Raw genomic sequence first — 19,973 nt, 5'->3', positions numbered from 1 at the left:
GCATTTAATTTTACCTGCCAAGTATATTCTCTCATCCCTAGTTCATCTTCAACACCCCATTCTCTCCACCCTAGTTCATCTTCAACATTAATTTATGTTCATATATACGTCTGATTAATTTTCTAGAAGTTCTCTAGAAATACACCCTACATAAAAAGCAGAACATGATATACACTAAGTAAACCACAAACCTAGATTTACATGTGTAACAGCCATTCAAAGCAATGTTAATATTAACTGAAATTTCATGCACTCCTGTGTAAAGATAATCACAAAAATTATAGCTGAAGCATTTGTACATCCCTATTTTATTTACAATAATATTACTAGGTGCTTTTAATTTAGCTTGAAAAAAGTTTTTTAAACTTCTCCCTCTCTTTTGTACAAACTGAGGACTTGTCTCCCAATTATTCTTTGAAATCAAGATTATGATTAAAAATTTTCCAGTTATTAAAAATTATTCTTTTAATCGCCATAGCATCAACACAATTGCTAACTAATGTAGAAGTTCTAAAATCTTTACTACCTGCTTTAACACTGGATTTTGATGTTCCTTTTCTTATTTCAGAGACTTCACTCAACATCTCAGTCAACACTTTCCTAGGGTAACCTCTACTTGCAAAATTCTGAATAATATTAGAGCTCTCATTGACAAAATCACCATCTTTCTTAGTGTACTACCTCTTAATAACTGGCCTTTAACAATATTATTTTTCATCCTTTTGGAGTGCATACTGCTGTAATGCAAGTAAGAATTATTCCAAACAGATTTCTTATAGATTTTAGTGTATGTAAAGAATCATGTTCTTTATAAACAGTGACATCTAAGAAATTAATATTTTCTAACTGGTGATTAGTAGTAAATTTCAAAAATGAACTGGTAGTATTTTAATAGTTCACAAACTCCAGAATTTGTTGTACTTGTTGGGGACTGTAAAGTATATGCCGTACTTCATGTCATTAATGTTTGGAAAAATGCTTTGGGGGAGGGTAAGAGAGGGGAGAAAGTGAACTGTAAGTAAAGAAAACATTTTTTTCTTAGTAGTACTATTTTTGTGGTGTATGGTTTTCTTTGCATGCTATAAAGTAAGGTTTTCTCAGTTATTTTTAAGTGTAATGGGAATTGTAAATAGGTGCTGCTCTTCTTTTTTTCTTTCTTTCTCCCATCTCTCTTTTTCCTTGTTCAGTTTTAAGAAATGTAGGCACTGCAATATAAAAAGCGCCTGGTTAAAGGAGCATGCCAAAAGAAAAATGAATGTGCTCTTTTTCATTCTTGCATGGGGGAATAACTGGATTAAGGACCTTATATTGATTTAATAACACATTTTGAGATGACGCAAGTAAATGAAAAATAATATTAAATATGATGAGGCTTTTTTCTAGCAAGTGTGAATGTATGCTTAGTAGCAATTCTGTATCTGGCCCTCATGTCTCCATGGAAGCAATCTGATGAAGAGAAATTGGCTGTCTGCTTCTCATGATTCCATGAAGGCAATCTAAAGAGAAATTGGTTGCAGTCTGGTAGAGAGTGATTGGCTGGGGAAAAAAGAAAAGAAACACTGACTAAGAGATAATGTATTATGAAAGCATTCAAGGCTTTTTGTAGCTGGGAGAGCTCTAAAGATAAGACAAAACCAGTTAGCACTTAGAAGCACAGGCTGCACAATGTGTCTTAGCATGGATAACCTTTCTTTTAGGTTAACTCAAGTTTGAGAGTGTGATTGTCATTTGGGACATTTGTTCCTATTAGGAGGGTAAATTTGAAGATGCACATCATTTTGTGTGTTTGCATTAAATTAATAGGTTTTAGGGGGTATTAGGGCTTTTATTTGTTTTGTTTGATGGCTTTCAATAAAACAAAAAAAGTTTTGTAAACTGTGACATAGGCTCAAATGGATATGATAAGAAACAACTATATAAAAGTTAAACCTGCCAAACAGTGTATGCATGTAACACAAAAGCTGGAACTAGACAGTTAATAAAAAAGGTGTTATACATATAAGGTGGGAATAATAACCTTTTAATACAGTGATGCTTTCTGTAATGTCTGTAAATGTCAATAAGTCTCACAGATACAAAAAAAAAGAATAGTAAAGTATATTAAATATATAATGCAAATAACTATGTACAGGAGACACACTTGGAAAGAACTGAACATGTACATTTGAGAAAAAGGGGTTTTCAGGATGGTTATTCATCAGAATGCATTGGACAAAGGAAAAGAGGAATATGTATATTAATTGCAAGAAGAGCCCCATTAGTGATAGAAGAAGATAAAAATAATGAAACTGGAAGATTTATAGTGATAAGGGGCTACTGGCGAGGAAAGAGAATTACACTGGCATGTATTTATATGCCACCTAAAACTGCTTCTGGGAGAAATAATCAGTTTTCAACAAGGGATATTACTTATAGGTGGAGACTAGAAGTTGATTTGCAGAAGTGAAGATTTATCTTGGGGGTGGGGGTGCCAGAAGGGAAAATATAACAAAAGAGGGTAGATTTTTGAAGACATTTATGAAAATATTTGGCATGGAAGATGTGTATTCAGTAATAGGAGTTCAGAGCGAATTTACATATTATTCCCCAAGATATAAAAACTGGTCTAGGCTAGATAGAATTTACATTTCATAGGAGCATGTGCATTTAATTGAAGGTCTTGATACACATCCAATAACTATTTCAAATCATGTACCAATAATAACTAAAATAAAAAGTTTAATAAATAAAAATGAGACACTGGCACTGTCCTCTCTATCTGTTGAAAAGAGAGGAATTTAAGGAATGGGTAGTGGAGATTATTCAGGAGCTACTCAAGATGAGAGAAATCACTTCTGAAACTATAGCTAGGGAGTGAGATAAAATGAAGGTGGAGTTAAAAAAAATAGGGTGGAAATAAAAGAGAGTGAGCTATGGTTAAGAAGTAACAAGAATTAGAATGTTAAAGTATTGCAGAATAGGGGGGATCTCACACAAGAAGAGGATCGACTGCAGAATGCTAAGCAAAAAGTAGGGATTACCTCAGTAATATACTCAAGTCGAGAAAGATTGCTTTTAAGCAGCTGTTTTTTGATGACAACACTAGAGCACAAAAACTTTTAGCTCAATGACTCGGGCAACAGAAAGTAGAAAGGGCTGTTGCCAAGCTTAGGGAGCCTATAACAAGGAATGTAATGAGATTCTGTAGAGGTATTAGAAATATTTTGGAAAATCTATGAAAATCTGGATAAAGCAGAGAAATGAACTCAAAAAAGACACAAATGGAAATATTTATGGAAGAATTAAATATGCCAAGGTTAGAGGTAGATGAGACTCAATTACTAATGGTTAGGATAGGAGGAGATGAGATAAAAATTGTGATCTATAGCCAATCTACAGGAAAGTCCATCGTAATAGATGGCATTCCTGTGGAAGTTTGAAAGGTAGAAGAAAAAAAACTGATAAAGAATTGGAAGGTTTCGTTTAACAGTATTTTAAGAGAAGTACCAACATCCAGAAAGAAAGCAGTGGTAGCTATAATACCTAAAGAGAGTAAAGCTCCATCAGATCCAGCATCATACAGGCCCATTTCAATACTAAACCATGATTATAAATTGTTGTGGAGCAATCTGAGATAGTTTCAAATCTTTTCGGGATGCACAATTAATTAAGGTAAAACAAAGGCAATAACAGTAAATTAGGTACCTACACATGAATTGGTTCAGCAAATTCCATATTTATAGGGATTTGATGACATGAAGAATTTAGGAGTATGGATAAAAATGATTCTGGTGTGGCAGCTAAGGATATGTGGGAAGAGACCAAACAAAAAAATAAAACAAAAACTGAGAAAATGGAAGCTCTGTTATATGGATAGTAAGATACAAGCAGTCAAAATGTTTTTAGTCCCTTTAGTCTTATACATAAGGACAGGCATGTTCTTATCAGCCAGTGGAGAAGTTGTGGATAATTATTAATAAAGAGTTGAAGATTTTTTTTCTGGGAGGGGAAGATGGCAAGAGTCAAGTGGGATAAGCAAATTCTTTCAGTAGAACAGGCCGGATTGGGATTACCCAATTTGAAGGGGTATTTCAGAGCTACACAGTTAAGACTCCTATACATAACACAAGCTGAAAACTATAATTCAAAGTGGAAAGGGATGTTGATGAAATATGGGGTAAGCTCAATAAACAAGGAGAGACTGGGGTTTTGGATGCAGGCCTTTAAAAAGAATAAAAATAATCACACAGAATATTATATGTATAAAGTAGCAGAAAGTATCCTAAGAACTAAGCCAACACAGGAATAAATAAAGAATATTCTGCTAATAGGGATAACTGTAATTAGGGATACAGACAATAGGCAAGAGGGGCCTGGAATTTATTGGAGAAAACTGGCAAAAGAACCAAGGTATTGGGAGCAAATAACTAGAGAGGGAAATGTGATAGAATGGGAAGATGCCAAGAATTTATTTGGACTGCAGGTTAGAGATTGCTTTTCCTACCAAGGATTGATAGGGTATAGGCAAAGAGAAATAAATAGGGGCATGCTAAATGAAAGACCACACTGGTAGAGTTTTTGGTAGAATCTACAACAGAAGCTGCTGTTAAAAAAGGAATAATTAGTAGAGCATACAGAATATTGCATGATAACTATAAGAATCAACCAGAGGAGATTAGAAAGGATTGGGAAGAGAGACTGGATAAGCAGTTTACAAAGAAACAATGGGAGGATTTATATATGTCTCCCAAATATGCAGCAAAATCTAGAAGATTTAGGATTTTTGCTTGGAAATGTTTACATAGATATTTTTTATACACCAAGTAGACTCCAGAGAATTTTTCCTCAGATAGCAAATGCTGCAGGTGTAATGGGGAAGAAGGTGGTAACTGGGAACATATTTTCTGGCAGTGCGGTGATTTGGCGGACTTTAAGGATTCTCTGCAGGATGCATTGTAGGAGATGCTGGGTGGACAGATTGGTGTGAATAGGAGATGATTTTTCTGAGCTATGATACAGAATTGGAATTGCCTAGACATGGTAAAGCCTCTCTGTATCTAATAATGGTGGCTGCCAAAAAAGCAATTACTAGAAATTGGAAATCAAAATCTAATCCAGCTGTTGGAGACGAAATGAATATAGTAACAGAGAAACAACTGGAAGTGAGATCTTTAGAAGAGGGTAGGAGCAAACTACATAGGAAAAATGAGAATTTTGGGAACAATACATACAGGGGAGGAATGACTTTTAAAGGAAGTCAGGACTTAAACGAGCTATGCATTGTTTCACTGAAAATGATTGGTTAGATTCTAAATGATGTATAATGTTTGCAAATTGGAGTGTGTCACTATGGTTTGTGAAGTAAAATTCTTGCAAGTAAGATTGTGTTCGTGTGGTTTGTTTTCATTTATATAAATGTATGATTGCCTGTGTCGTAAATGATGGTTTAATAAAGACATTTGCTTAAAGAGAAAGGAATTGAATAATTTAAGTAATATTGATTAGGTTATATGATATATAGTAATATATGTGAAGTATAATGTTTGTAAATACAGTTTGATTACTTTTATATAAATGTAAATTTGCCAGTGTCATAAGTGATATTTCAATAAAGGTGTTTAAAGAAAGTCTTTCATAGCTGATACTGATGATGAAGAAGATACTGATTCTCCACCATCCACACTGATGACACAAAGTTTGGGGAAGTCCTGGAGTTGATACAGCAGAAGTGGTGGCTGTTGTACTGTCCATGCAGAGGATACGTTAGCAGTGCCTTTTGGTTTATCCAGTGATGCTCCAGGGTAGTTCCTGTATTGGTTACAATTCTGAAGGTGGCTCCCAGTGTAGCTAGACAAAGCTCACGTACGGCTGATCCAATATGTAAGAAACCATGACTGAATATCCTTTTGTCTCCCAAGGAAATAAGTGAGTATTGTTTCTGGTCAGAGACTTCCAAACCTAGACACATTTGATTTGTTTCAATAGTCACTCTGAAAAGGGCTCTTGGCTTCACAGAGCCTGTCAGGTCATCCACCAATTATATGAGAACAATGGATTACCTTAGGAAGCGAGTAGACACATCCTCCCCTTTTTCATTATAGTGCTTAATTATTTGCACCACATAGTAGACTTCTAAACAGACATCTAGGATGAAGTAACCCAAACAGTAGCACAATTAACTGATGGACCTGCTGGGGACAAACCTTTGTCACAGTTGGCCTGTGTTTCAGCTATGGATAGCCTGATAATGCAGGTCACTTACAAAACGGCCAAAGGTTTAACAAGGGCTGTGGGATCTGTCCTTGCTGTACTCTGGCATTCATGGCTCTAACTAAACTAACTGACATGACAAGAGACTACAAATAGTGGCTTTCTTCATTTCCCATTTTTGAGAATCTTGTCTATTTGGGCTTAGAGTCAGTACATATTTAGGATGTATGGGAAAGGACGACAGGATCTTCACAAATGTGGGTGCCAAATTTCATCCGCCCTCACTTCTCTTTTTCAAGGGCACAAAGAGGCCACTTCCAGATGTGGTTCAATCATGCCACAGAGAAACAAAACAAACAGCAGACTAGAATGAATCTTAATTCCTGTGAAATTCCACAGAAATCACTCTAAAAGGAAGGGGTTCTTGGAAAATGTCAGGCAGCTGTGGGCCACCCACAGGTGGTGAACAACCGCCCTTAGACCTCGTCTGTCCTCCTTTGGAGGCTCATCCATCCCTCCATTTATCTTCTTAGAAATGAATCACCAAGGGCAGCTGGTTTAGTACACTCATAAATAAGGATTACAGGATTGCCTTTCTTCCATCTTCAGTTCCATTTTCATAACACTTGTCTTACATGTACCCCGATCAAAAACAGATGGCAAGAAAAGGGATCTCAAGTATCCTTTACCAAAGCCATCCAGGAGGTCATATCAGAACTTAAAGGGCCAGGATTTTACTAAGCAGCCTGAATGCATTCATGTCAGGGGAAGCATTAAGCGTGGTCTTTGTGCAATCTGTAACCTTACTTACTTTGAAAATATGATATTGGAATTGCTCTTTGGATTTCCAGGAAAATTATCCCCATGTCAGAATTGCCAAAGAGTCCATAAGTTTCTGCTGTTTGGAATCAAGTCGTTCATTATCAAGCCAGAAACTTACATTTGGTCTCATTTCAACCCCCTGGTGTTCAGTAGTTGTACAGCCCCCCCATGGGTGTTTGTTTATTTTTTTCTGATTCGGTGAATCGGCTTTCGCGAAAGTGCACTTTCATTTAAGAGCACTTTCGCTAAAGTTGGCTCAACTTTCTGTTTTTTGAGAAAGTGATTTTTTTGATAAACAGAAGTAGACCCATATGTATGTGTGTGTGTATGTATGTATATATATATATATATATATATATATGTGTATATGTATATATATATATATATATATATATATATATATATATATATATGTATATATATATATATATATATATATGTGTGTGTGTGTGTGTATACATAGAATAAAAACATGGCTACTAAAGGTGGATAAAGTAAAAAAAAATAAAACCACAGGATAGTAAACGTGATCACTACCACCATGGCAAGGCACTTAAAAAATTAAAACATACTAGGAACTCTTGAGTTCTTAAAACCAAAAATGTAATAAATAAATAAATGAAAACTGGTGTTAAAATTAAAAGATAAGCACTTTTAGGTACATAGCTGCACCGTTCATCAGATCTAGTAACTTCTCCTCAGTGTAGGAATTTAAATGTCACCATCAACTAATCACAGCTTATTGTTTCAATCTCTGCTCTGTCAGGGCTGGTTGGAGAAGAAAACATGAGATAAGACCAGGAGGTGTGTGCGCATGCAAGTTGCCAATCTGGTGCATCTCAGCTGTATATGTTTTCAGATATCACCACCCCTTGGATCTGCTAACACTGAAAAGAGAAAATTATGACCAGCATTTAGAGCAATATATTTCATTAGAGGATTCTTCACATATCTCAAGCATGTCACCTATGTGCCAACATAAAGAGAAGTAGACTCTGGCAGCAGGCAATATAAATAACATTTGTGTTTTAATAATCAGCATAGCCCATCAGTCTATATGCTCTTCCAGTAGTTGGATGTACAAAAGCTTGCCTTTCTGAGATATATCTACAGAAAGTGCAGAGTCTGCAGGGGAACATACCCTGTCTATTTGTCAAAGACTGAAGCCTTTCTGAGATATATCTACAGGAAGTGCAGAGTCTGCAGGGGAACATACCCTGTCTATTTGTCAAAGACTGAAGCCTTTCTGAGATATATCTACAGGAAGTGCAGAGTCTGCAGGGGAACGCACCCTGTCTATTTCTCAAAGACTGATCTCTTTTCACAGTCCTGTGACATATCACTGATTTGAGATTCTTGCCATTTTTGAATGCAAAAGAAAGCGTTTCACCCACTCTGCTCCTAATATGAACACCACTGCTTAAAATTCTCCAGTTATCTCTTATATTGTTGCAAACGTAACGGACATTGCTTCAGTAAGTTAGAATCACTCGTCTTCACTTGACATTCAGTATTTGCAACCAACAACTGTGAATCATTTCTAACCTTCTCTGAATAAAAAGGTTTCCCCATGGTATTCTTAAGCTGTTCTACCCCTCCTAACGTGTCCATAACATCCTTCTTCTTATAACCTTTCCATAAGAAGCACTGACTTAGAGCTGTGTTTGCATTAGATAGTTCTTCATCCTTTGTATGTAATCTTGAATATTTAAGTAGTTGACCTTTGAGCACATTATCATAAATATGACGTGGGTGCATACTGGTACGATTTAGCAAACTGTTCATTTTACATTCCTTATGATGAACAGCTGTCGTAATACCTCCTCCTTCATCAAAGCACACAGTAACATACAAAAAACTCAACTTTCCATTCGAATACTGCATGGTGAATCTTAAAAAGTCCATAATAGATTCTAAATATGTCACAAACCTTTTTAAATCTTGTAAACTGCCTTGCTGTAAAACATAGATATCGTCGACAGACCTCTTGTAAAATCTTATATGAGTTAAAAACTCATTATTGGCAAACACATGATTGTTCTCCCAATCATCTAGCACAAGATTTGCATATGTGTTAGCACAGGGGTTGCCTATGGCCACCCCCATCTCTGTCAATAAGTATCACCATCTTTAAAAAAATCAAAGAAATAAAAATACAACTGGAGGCAATACTAGTCACAATTACTGTGGAAGCCCTATACACTATTGTTCTCCATAATTACTGCATTAATGCTGTGAAAAAGAATATGAGCTCAAGGTCCAACAGCAACCATGGAGAAATAAAAGCAGTTGAGAATATGCTGGACATCATACTCACCAACATCTGCTTTCACTTCAATCAGAAATGGAACAGACAAACAGGATGTAGCTATGGAAGCTGCTTTGGCCACCAAACTAGCCAATATAGCCTAAGTGAGATGGGAGGAGAAAAATATCTCTTCCTCAGATTTTTATCAATACATGAATTTTTACTATTGTTTTATTGACCATATCTTTATCACATGGAAAGGCTCCTAGGACAAGCTGCACAGCTTCTTCAACATTGAAAAGACCACAGACTTTTTACACATCACTAGCCACTATAGTTATGATAAGGTGGAATTCCTGGACATGGCCCCAGAACCATACAGCGAGGGGGGAGGGGTGCCCTCCCCACTTTTGTAGCACTTGCGACCATCCCAACTCGTCATTACTTGCGCAGTGATCGCACGCCTGTTTGAATAGGTACAAGATTCATCTCTTTCTGTTATGCACTATGCCGTTCAGGCAGTTTATTCAGCCTCAGATTTCTTTGTTTAACTGCAGTTATGCACTATGCCATTCGGGCAGGTTTATTCAGCCGCAGATTTCTTTATTTAACTGCAGTTTTGCACTATGCCGTTCAGGCAGTTTATTCACCCGCAGATTTCTTTAACTGCAGAGCTGAGTATTCCTTTATGAACTGCCACAGATTTCTTACTGCTGAGCTGGGGATGCCGTTCGGTCAGCAGGATTTCTGTATGAAGAGCTAAGGTACTGTCTTCAGCATTATTAAATAGAGATTTCAGGTGTGTGTGTGTGTGTGTGTGTGTGTGTGTGTGTGTGTGTGTGTGTGTGTGTATATGTGTGTGTGTATATGTGTGTGTGTATATGTGTGTGTGTGTGTGTGTGAGTGTAAATGCCCCCAACAGGATACATCTGGTGGCTAGAGATACACAGGCTCAAACCCTGTACCTTGGGTGCAGGTAAAAAGGGCCTAAAGTCCCTAGCCACCATCACTTGTGAATTTATGCCTCGCAATTTTGTTCTGTTCCTCATTAAATCTCTGGTTTTCAGGAGCACTAAAACAAAACCTTTTATGCTAGCAATTTTCTAAGTTTATAAGATCAGTATTTGAAATGTGTCCCTATTTTGGGACTGTATTCCCCCATTATTGGCTTTGTTCTGTATTTTTGTGCTAAGAGGTTGAGAACTGTGGTGATGAGTGAGAACTGAATTCACTAAATAATTGCCATTTAAGTAGGTCTTCCTGTCTTTCAGGAAACTGCTGATTTAGCTTAGTAGTATGTTGCTCTGATTGTATTGCACAGGGTTCTGGGTTCAAGACTTGGCAGTGAAATGTACAGTGGTAACACAACATTTTATGCAAGCAACTTTCCAAAATTATACAAGCAATGTTTAAAATGTGTCCCTGGTGCTTATTATCGTTTTACTCTGCTGCAGTCATCACACTTGGGTTATCCTGCTGTCAGGCGGTCCCGCAGTCGGCCAGAGTTCCAAAGTCTTGGTCCAGCGTCGGTTGCTGTTGCTTCTTCCCTGACGTCAGTGCGCCAGGGGTATATAAGAGGCATCCGATGCCTTTTTCTTCAGTCTTTCTTGCTGCTCAGTGTCCAAAGCAGAAACAGTTCGCAAGTGCCGGTCGGCCGACTCCTGAGATTTTCAAATCGAATTTCAGACCGAAGTCTTCAATAAAGCTAAGTACCCCATTGGGGAACCTTTTCTTGCCTCAGTCCGATGTCAGAAAAAGTTAACAATTGCATTTCTTGTGGGAAGCAAATACCTCATAAGGACTTTCATTCTTATTGCATTCCTTGCCTAGGCCCAGACCACGACGTCACAGGTTGTCGGTTTTGTGCTAGGTGTAACAAACTTACTATTAAACGTCGGTTTGATTTCGCCCGACATTATTTTGGTAGGAAATTTAATTATACTATGCCATCGGAGCAACTGACGACCGGAATGCATAAAAAACGCAAAGATAAAGACAGGCAGCCGAGACCCAAACCAGACTTCGAGGCCTCTGCTAGGCCAGTCGCCGGTTCTCCGGTTTTCAGTGAGGCGTCTACGCAGCCCCTGATGACCGCTAATTTAGAACCCTAGGCGGCATCCGATTCCCAAGTGGAGATTGCTAGGCCTCCACAACCTTTACCTTTAGGCCCTTCCGACTCCATGGCTGAAGGAGATTCCGGTGCAGTTGAAATGCCTTCAGTTGCAGAAGGTGTCTTCAGACCGACTACACTCACTATTAAATCTTATGCAAAGCTGAAAACCCCTTTAAAAACAAAGAAGACTGTACAGCAGTCTCCAGTACAAGGCCCCATGCCTAAGAAACAGATGCTTAAGATGGCTGAAGATTTAATTACCCTTATCAGGGGTTCCCATCCCCCTCCTGATAAAAGGCCAAGACAGGAGGAGGACTACGCTTCCTCTGACCAGGTTTCAATTTCCTCAGATTCTTCTGAGGAACAGGAATATTGGAATATTCTTTTCCCCCTTATGAAGACTCTGATGCTGAAAAGTCTATCCCTTCAGCATCTTCCCCAGAAGACTACTCTTTTGGGGAAACTTTACATACCATGAGGGAACATTTCCACTGGGAAGGCCAGGATTACTCTGATTCTAAGAAAAGTCTCCGAGAGTTCCTTTTACTACCCCAGCACAGACCACTTGCTATTCCACCCGTGTTAGACATTTTGGATGATGATTTTTCAGAATCTAGCCTTAACCCAGATTCACTACCTCCTGCACCAGCCAAACCAGACAGATACTACAGAGTCCCTGACTCACACAAATTCCTGTATAAAAGCCCTGTTGCTGACCCAGAAATAATTTCCCAGGGTCCCAAAGGGGTTAAGGCCTCTATTGCTAAAAATCCTGTACCCTCTGAAAGGGATTCTAGAGCACTAGACAGATGGGGAAAGAAAGTATATACCTCAGCTACTCTAGCTATGAGGGCCTTAAATTGCCACTTTCACATGCTGAAATATCATCAATATTTGATGTCTCAATTAAAACAAAAAATGATCACACATACAGAACAGCAAGATTTGTTGCATGCAGCTGAACAAGTGGGAAAACATACTTTGCAATGTGGATTTGATTCATTGGAAGCTTCTTGTAGAGCAGCAGTGACAGGGTCTGTCATACGTAGGCATGCTTGGTTAAAAGAACAAACTTTACCTGATCATGTTAAAGCAAAGTTATTCGATGCACCTTTACAGCATGATGTTTTATTTAGTGTAAAAGCAGAAGAGGTTTTAAAGAAAATGGAGGATAAAGCAAAATCTATGCAGACGGTCAAGGATTTTTTACAGGTTCAACCCCCTCGTTTCAGCAGAAATTGGCCAACCAAAAACTGGTCCTTTCCAGCTTCTGCAAGACCACAGAGGGGCAAATACAGATACCCAAGGGGCAGAGGTCAGTCACAAGGCTCTTACCAGCCTCGACAACGGGGTGCCACAACCCAAAAAGGAGAAGACAGGTCTCAAACTATCAGAAGACGAACACAATGACTTACCCCTCAGACTGCCAAGCAAAATCCCTCTTGGTAGCTCCCTTGGGAGGAAAACTAGCACTTTTTGCAGACAACTGGCACAGCATCACAAAAGACAAATGGGTCCTAAATATTGTATCTCAAGGATACAGATGCCACTTTCACGCTTACCAAATCAATGGGCAGAGGCTCAAAAGCAAATTTCAGCTCTCATGGACATGAGAGCCATTCAAAAGGTCCCAACACAGGAGCAAGGACAAGGATTTTACTCAAGACTCTTTCTAGTTCCCCGAAAGGACAAAGCCTGGAGACCCATTCTGGACCTCTCAATTCTAAACACATATCTGGAAGTACCCAAATTCAAGATGCTAACACTACAGCAGCTTCTTCCCATGCTGGGCAAAAAGGCTTGGCTAGTAACGTTGGACCTCAAGGAGGCATACCTGCATGTCCCTATCAGACAAAATTGCAGAAGATACCTCCGATTTATAGCAGGTTCAACCCATTACCAGTTCTCTGCACTGCCCTTTGGCTTATCTACTGCGCTCAGGGTCTTCACAAAATGCCTGGCACCAGTAATTGCATACTGCAGACAAAGAGGAATTCAAATATATCCATACCTGGACGACTGCCTTATTCAAGCAGAAAACAAGGACATTCTTTTAAAGCATTTGGCGTTTAAGTTGCCTAGGGTACACAGTAAGCGAAAAGAAGTCAAAACTAGTACCCTCACAAGACACAATATTCCTGGGTGCCAGCTTAAATACAACGGCCCAGATGGCTGATCTCATGCCAGACAAGCAAGGACAACTGACTCAGTACTTCAAAATGATGGCAACAAAGACCCAACTCCCTGCAAGAAAAATTCTGCAGGCCTTGAGATTCATGGCATCTTGCATACTACTAATACCATTTGCAAAACTGCATATGAGGAAATTACAATGGTACCTGAAAAGTGTATGGACTCAACACAGCCACAGCTTGGAAACAATAATTCCACTCATTCCCTGCCTTCAACAGGAATTTCTATGGTGGGCTGTCACCTCAACAAGGGTCAGCCTTTTGCCTTACCCCCAGCCAGGCAAACTATAACAACAGATGCATCGGATTATGCCTGGGGAGCACACATGGCAGGACAATGTATTCAGGGCAAATGGTCTGCAGATCAAAGGCATCTACATATCAATCAAAAAGAGATGCTAGCTGTACAAAATGCCCTAACAGCTTTCAAGGACCTCCTACATCCAGGACAACTCCTAATAAAGACAGACAACACCACAGTGATGTGGTACATAAACAAGCAAGGGGGCACACATTCCTACCCCCTGTGCAGGCAAGCAATGACCTTGTGGAACACAGCACTGACCTACCAAGTTCAACTACAAGCACAATTCCTGCCAGGAAAGAAGAGCACATTGGCAGACAATCTAAGCAGAAACATCATAGATCCTCACGAGTGGAAACTAGATCCACAAGTATTCGCAATGATAACTCAAAAATGGGGGAGCCCAGACATAGATCTGTTTGCTTCCCCCCAAAACTACCAACTACGGAAATTCTGCACAAGGACATACCACACACTAGCTTGGAAAGTGGACTCCCTCTCATTCAGTTGGAAAACATTGACAATGTATGCCTTTCCTCCACTGCCTCTTCTGGCAAAGGTGCTGCTGAATGCCAGATTAGAGAGGCCACAAATGATACTCATTGCTCCAGACTGGCCACGCCAACACTGGTATCCAATACTAAGGAACATGGCAAAAGGCCCACCATTGATTTTGCCTCCAATTCCTCACCTGCTCACTCAGCAAAACAATCAGATTCTATACAGCCAGCTCAAGACTTTAAATCTGGCTGCATGGCAAATTACCTAAACAACCAGTCAACACTTCTCTCTAAAGCTGTGATGGATGTCATTCTGGAGGCCAGGAGGCCCAGCACCAGGAAAGCCTATTCAGACAAATGGAAAAGATTCTGCGCCTGGAACCAGGCTAAAGGCCAAAATCCCCTTGTCCCAAATATTCCTCAGATTCTAAAATATTTAACTGAGATGTTGCACAAAGGACTTTCTTTTTTTCATCTATTAAGATCCACGCCTTGGCTATTTCAGCTCAATACAACACGGATCCTCCTATATTTTCACATCCATTACTAAGACAGTTCCTCAGAGGGGCTAAGAACATAAGACCTCCCCGGAGAGCACCAACACCAACTTGGGATTTCAATTTTGTTTTGGAAAAACTTACACTACCGCCCTTTAAACCAGCTTTTACAGCTCATCTACAGTTTCTATCATGGAAAACTGTTCTGCTGCTAGCAATAACTTCAGCACGAAGAGTCTCAGAGCTACAGGCCCTAATGACAGTGGAGCCTTTCATCATTTTTCATCAAGACAGAGTCGCTTTACGAACTAACCCTTCCTTTATGCCAAAGGTGGTATCCAGTGTGGCCCTAAACCAAACCATTAATTTGCCCACCTTTTACCCAAACCCCCAGAACAAAGGGGAAAGGCTCCTACACTCTTTGGACATTCACAGGCAATCACGTTACTACTTGGATAAAACTAAGACTTTCAGAAAATCTGACCAGCTCTTTGTATCCTATGCTGCAGGATCACAAGGAAAGGCTTCAAAATGGATAGGACATTGTATCTGTTTCTGCTACACACACCATGGGAAACATGTACCTGGTAACATTAGGCCCCATTCCACCAGGGCTACAGCAACATCAACAGCCTTCCTCAGAGGGGTACCAACCAAGGATATTTTGGAGGCTGCAACTTGGAGTTCAGTGCAGACCTTCACCAAGCACTATCCCTTACCTCTATACTCTAAAACCAGAACTGGCTTTGCCACTGCAGTTCTGCAGGGCCTACTAGCCTCTCCAAACCCTGTTTAGTTCCACCACCCATCCTTAGCTTTGGGATTCAACCCAAGTGTGATGACTGCAGCAGTGTAACACGATGAATATAGTACAGTTTTGTTCCTACCATAAATGTAGATGTTCGAGTGTTCACACTGCTGCAGTCTAGGTTACCCTCCCTCCATCCCCTCTGACCTAGCTGAACTTTTCTATACCTTTTCTATCCTGTACAACCTTTGTGGTGTATTTGCTTGTAACTGAAGGTATTCCCTTTATTCCTTTTACATGTTTTATTAGCAATATGAATTGCCTACCTACTTGGGGGCACCTGACATCTGGGGCAAGAAAAACTGAAGAAAATGGCGTTGGATGCCTCTTATATACCCCTGGCACACTGACGTCAGGGAAGAAGTGACAGCAACCGACGCAGGACCAAGACTTTGGAACTCTGGCCGACTGCAGGACCGCCTGACAGCAGGATAACCCAAGTGTGATGACTGCAGCAGTGTGAACACTCGAACATCTACATTTATGGTAGGTACAAAACTGTACTTTGGGAAGAAATAGCCAGGGAATTGTTATAGCTAGGCTTGCATAGGCCCTAGGGCTGATAGCCTAGTACCAACCTATGAACCTATTAAGCATGAATGGGAAATTGGTGAGCAGAGAGTGAACGAAATTATATGTTTGGAGTGGGGGAATCAAAGAGCAAGTACAGCCATGTGTTATCTCATATCAGTACGTTTGCTAATAAAATACACATACATGGATCGAGAGTATACATCACTGGACATTTGATGCACCATGGATGGCCTTTGAAGAGACGGACTAGTTTTATCCAGGACAGATTTTTATCCTTGTTTGTGAATGAGATATAAGAAGGAAGGAAGTATGTTTAAAGATTCATTTAAGGAAGAAAACTGCAGTTATCCATCTTTTATTAAATCTAAACATAGTGTTGGTGTAGTTAAAAAAAAAAAAAAAAAAAGAAAAAGAAATCGAATAAAAAAAGTACATTTGAAACAGGAGAGCAAAGATAGCTGTTAACAGAAATTTAAAAAAAATGCTTTGGGACTTAATCATAGACAGAGAGATGATTTACTGAGGTACGATGTTTATTTTTAACTAGGACTGTATGCATGTGCATATATATATATATATATATATATATATATATATATATATATGTATCGGTTTACTATATAAATTTCTAATCAACTTGGGTCAAACATGTATAACGTCGACCCTAAATATTGGATTCGAAATTCAGAATAGTAAACTAAATCGTTCAATGTATTTGACATAGCAGAAGGTGATGTCAGTCACCTCTTGCTATGCACATTAATGTACCATTGAACTCTACACTCAACGGTACGTTAATTCTACTATTTTGTAGAGGGGCATTGCCTGCCTCTTTACCCCCTGCATATTAAATATACCAACTCCAAGATCGCACTACAGTGAGGAAATGGGCTAATTCCCTGTTCCTCACTGTAACTAGACCTTTGTTCACAGTGTGGATACATTATCACAAAAAAACAGGAACCAGGCACAAATACAGTCCAAATGAAACCAAAGCCAAGGGCACCTTCCCAAACTCGACCAAAGAACTTTATTAAGCGCTTTCATCAGCATAAATCAGCTGACTTCTTCAGAATAGTGAAAACCAAATTACATCAGTAATATATACCATTTCAGAACATCACATGGCACAATCAGCTAATAAAGCACATTAAAAATTAGTGAGACAGTTAAAGTGATATGTGCAAACCTAAAATGCCCCATTAAAAAAATATATAAAAACATTAAAACAGCGATTATCAAATGGTTGCGTGCACCATGTGATTCGACCATACGTAGTTTACATACCGGGGGTCGATTAAGTGCCTCTTGCAAACCATGATTTCGACCATCCGACGATTGATTGCCATTTGGGTAAGTCATAGCAAACCTATATATGTATATATATATATATATATATATATATGTGTGTGTGTGTGTGTGTGTGTATATACATACATATATATATATATATATATATATATATATATATATATATATATATATGCATATATGTATATATATTTTGCATCCATATGTTTGGTACAACAGCAGTAAGACTTACAGATAGTAAACTCAGTATCACTGCTCTGAAGGTCTCAGATGAGGATGGTGGTGCTGCTGTTTCACAAATGGCATTTGATACTACAGCTGTGTTGGAGGAGCAGTTATCACATTGAATTATGTGCATTTTTTGAGTGAAATGTCTTCATGATTGAATGATGCTTTCTAAAGTAAGATTTGCTTTATACTATTCTGCTTCTTATCTACTGCCTTTTCAATTCCTGTAGCCCAGTGCGTAGGCATCATTGCAACAGTTTGCAGATGATGAAAAAGGAATTAGGGAGACTAGCTTTTTGTTAAGCACATTTACACAAGACTCTGTGCACACATGTACAATAACATCTAAGAATGTAGCAGTGCCAGATGAAGTATAGTTTATTTTTTGGCCATGAGCACATCTAGTTTAGGTAGAAATTACTATATCTAATACTGTTTGGGAGGGTTGTCTTAGCATGCAGAGCGGAGTAGTCTGTCACTAATCAGCATAGGACTTTCACTTCTAACAAGTAGGAGCACTGGAGAAGGGGTCAGATGTCTTTGAGATTGGGTAGCTAGGCTCAGATGGCATGGTTGAGGAAGATGCATGTGAACATGTAGAAAAAAGAAGTGCTTACTCTTTTTTGTAAGCAGACATATGAATAGTGGCACATTGTTGACAATTTCCTAGAAGTTTCAAGACTCGCACATCAAGGAGACTACATGTTCTCCAAGCTTTCCCTCTTTAAAATTTTCACTAAATGACATACTTCCAAAAGTCACTTTGCCCTTTCTTCAGTGGTAAGTTTCAACATTCAAATCAGTATGCATGTTATCTATTTCTACCCATCATAACCTTGTGCTGGGTAGGTTTTTGGCTCAGCACCGACTGGCCAGCAGCTCATTAATTATTTCATTCTTCCCTAGAGGATTCCATCCCCTCTTGGGGCATGGACTTGACTTTTTGGTAGACAGGCTCACTTGAACTTGCTTGGCTCACTGATGCAATTTGGTTCTTATGTTCTTCTGTTTCATTGCCACTTCTGTGCAGTACTTCTTACAGCTTTCAATGCATTACATGTTGAGATCCCTGCCTGGTCTTTCGTTAGGCCAGTTTGTCTCATTATGAACCTCCTTTTCCTCTCAAAGGTGTCATTGCAGTTTCCCTGAACCAATCCATCAGTTTCTTGGTTTTCTTTGTGGTGGGTGAAGCTGGGTATACTGCTGCCCTTTTACTTTCTGTCCTTGTACTAACATATTAAGGATTACATGATCTGGTTACATGACATTAGGACAATGGATAAGTTGTTAATTTCCTTCGTAGTTCTGAGAAAGGGATCCAAGCAGACTGTCAATTGCATCATCGTTTGTCTTGTGTTTGCCAGCAATCCATTGGCAAATGCTGTGGTTAAAGCCCACGTCATCTGACATATGTGCTTTAATAATATTTCTCTTGTGGATCGTGCCACAGAAACTTGGTCATTGGCACACACCTTTACTAAACGTTCATCTTGGCAATAATTCAAGGATTCGGGTCATGTTTGGAAAGTCATTACTCCTGGAACTCAGCCTTTGCATTCTGGTCTTGTGTAGTCATCCCATTCCCTTAACCTTGGTGTGGGACTACCTGTGGTTCAGCACATCCAAAGACCAATCAAGGAAGAGCCCTCAGTGTCAGATGTACCTTAGCAGTTGATCTATGATAAGAGCTTACTTGAGTAATCAAAAGTGCATTCTCTCCAGCCACCTGTGGATGAGTGGTCCTTGTATCCGTGGCTGCTGTCAGAGTTCTTTATAAACCAATCAGGTTTATATTCTTGTATCATTTACTTACACTGTAGTCATAAACCTGCATTATTGTGTAATCTATAGGTAGGTGCTAGTTGGTGACAAGGACATAAACTGGTAGATTATAGGGAAGTGTGCATGCATATTTAGCGAGTATGTTGTACCAGAGTGTGCACTGACCAGGCAAATAAATCCTTTAGTATGGAATTTTGTTGAAAAAAATTCCAAAGTTTCATTAGTGGTGAAGAAATGTGCAGCCTAAGACCCATCAAGGGAGGGTGCCACTCTTGGATCAATGAATAAAAATAAGAATATTTTTTTTCTAAAAAGCCATAAGCAGCAGTGTAGGTGTTAGCTGGAATGTGCACTTTTTTACATATTTTTGTTAAAACTTAACATCAACATCTGAAACAAACCATTGAGAAGTTTAATATTAAAATATCTTACCTTTATGATTTTG

The 19,973-nt window shown here is 39.0% G+C and overlaps 1 protein-coding gene across 1 annotated transcript in view; it reads left to right on the top strand.

Moving 5' to 3' along the window:
* The window catches only part of SLC27A4 (solute carrier family 27 member 4), a 736,182-nt gene that overhangs the window by 266,222 nt on the left and 449,987 nt on the right, over positions 1-19,973 (top strand). The window lies entirely within an intron of this gene.

Source organism: Protopterus annectens, chromosome 16.part0, assembly GCF_019279795.1.
Source record: "Protopterus annectens isolate FY-2018-M chromosome 16.part0, PAN1.0, whole genome shotgun sequence".
Taxonomy (NCBI): domain Eukaryota; kingdom Metazoa; phylum Chordata; order Ceratodontiformes; family Protopteridae; genus Protopterus; species Protopterus annectens.
The sequence above is the reverse complement of the archived record's forward strand: the minus strand, read 5'-3'. Positions and strand labels throughout refer to the sequence as shown.